Raw genomic sequence first — 1,495 nt, 5'->3', positions numbered from 1 at the left:
GTTCTCTGTCTGTTGCTGAGTTGATGATGGAAAAGGCTTGCTATTGCTAAACCTGTTTCTTCCACCATTATTAAAGCCTTGTTGGGGCTTTTGATCCTTCCATGAGAAATTTGGATGATTTCTCCATGTTGAGTTATAGGTGTTTCCATAAGGTTCACCTAAGTAATTCACCTCTGCTATTGCAGGGTTCTCAGGATCATAGGCTTCTTCTTCAGAAGATGCCTCTTGAGTACTGTTGGATGCAGCTTGCATTCCATACAGACTCTGAGAGATCATATTGACTTGCTGAGTCAATATTTTATTCTGAGCCAATATGGCATTCAGAGTATCAACTTCAAGAACTCCCTTCTTCATAGGCGTCCCATTATTCACAGGATTCCTTTCAGAAGTGTACATGAACTGGTTATTAGCAACCATGTCAATGAGTTCTTGAGCTTCTGCAGGCGTTTTCTTTAGGTGAATGGATCCACCTGCAGAAGTGTCCAGTGACATCTTTGATAGCTCAGATAAACCATCATAGAATATATCCAGGATGGTCCATTCTGAAAGCATGTCAGAAGGACACTTTTTGGTCAACTGTTTGTATCTTTCCCAAGCTTCATAGAGGGATTCACCTTCTTTCTGTCTGAAGGTTTGAACATCAGCTCTAAGCTTGCTCAGCTTTTGAGGAGGAAATTACTTGGCTAAGAAAGCCGTGACCAGCTTATCCCAAGAGTTCAGACTGTCTTTGGGTTGAGAATCCAACCATAATCTAGCTCTGTCTCTTACAGCAAAAGGGAAAAGCATAAGCCTGTAGACTTCAGGATCTACTCCATTAGTCTTAACAGTATCACATATCTGCAAGAATTCAGTTAAGAACTGAAAAGGATCTTCAGATGGAAGTCCATGAAACCTGCAGTTCTGCTGCATCAGAGAAACTAATTGAGGTTTCAGCTCAAAGTTGTTTGCTCCAATGGCAGGGATGGAGATGCTTCTTCCATGTAAATTGGAATTAGGTGCAGTAAAGTCACCAAGCATCTTCCTTACATTATCATTATTTTCGGCTGCCATCTCCTCTGCCTGTTCGAAAATTTCTGAAAGGTTATCTCTGGATTGTTGTATTTTAGCTTCTCTTAATTTTCTCTTCAGAGTCCTTTCAGGTTCTGGATCTGCTTCCACAAGAATGTTCTTATCCTTGCTCCTGCTCATATGACAAAGAAGAAGGCACAGAAAAATAATAATAATAATAGAGATCCTTTATACCACAGTATAGGGATCCCTTTGTGAGTGGAAGAAAAGGGGGAGACAAAGAATGTAATATAAAGGAAGAAACACAACTGTGAGAATGGAAGAGATGTGAGATGAGATGTTAGGATATGAATGAATAAATAGAATAGGATGGGGGAGGTATAATTTTCGAAAATTATTTTGAAAAGGAGTTAGTGATTTTTGAAAATTGGTTTTTGAAAATTTGTTAGTATTTTTCGAAAATTTTTTTGAAATAAAAATAAAAATA

The 1,495-nt window shown here is 38.5% G+C and overlaps 1 non-coding gene across 1 annotated transcript; it reads left to right on the top strand.

Moving 5' to 3' along the window:
• The first annotated feature begins 546 nt into the window (after positions 1 to 546).
• Positions 547 to 654, top strand: LOC148568305 (small nucleolar RNA R71). The gene has a single exon (XR_015881836.1). It is a non-coding gene; the product is annotated as a small nucleolar RNA R71 (small nucleolar RNA).
• Positions 655 to 1,495: the final 841 nt, after the last annotated feature.

Source organism: Arachis ipaensis, chromosome B4 (assembly GCF_059453495.1).
Source record: "Arachis ipaensis isolate K30076 ecotype BB chromosome B4, ASM5945349v1, whole genome shotgun sequence".
In the NCBI taxonomy this organism is placed as follows: Eukaryota; Viridiplantae; Streptophyta; class Magnoliopsida; order Fabales; family Fabaceae; genus Arachis; species Arachis ipaensis.
The sequence above is the reverse complement of the archived record's forward strand: the minus strand, read 5'-3'. Positions and strand labels throughout refer to the sequence as shown.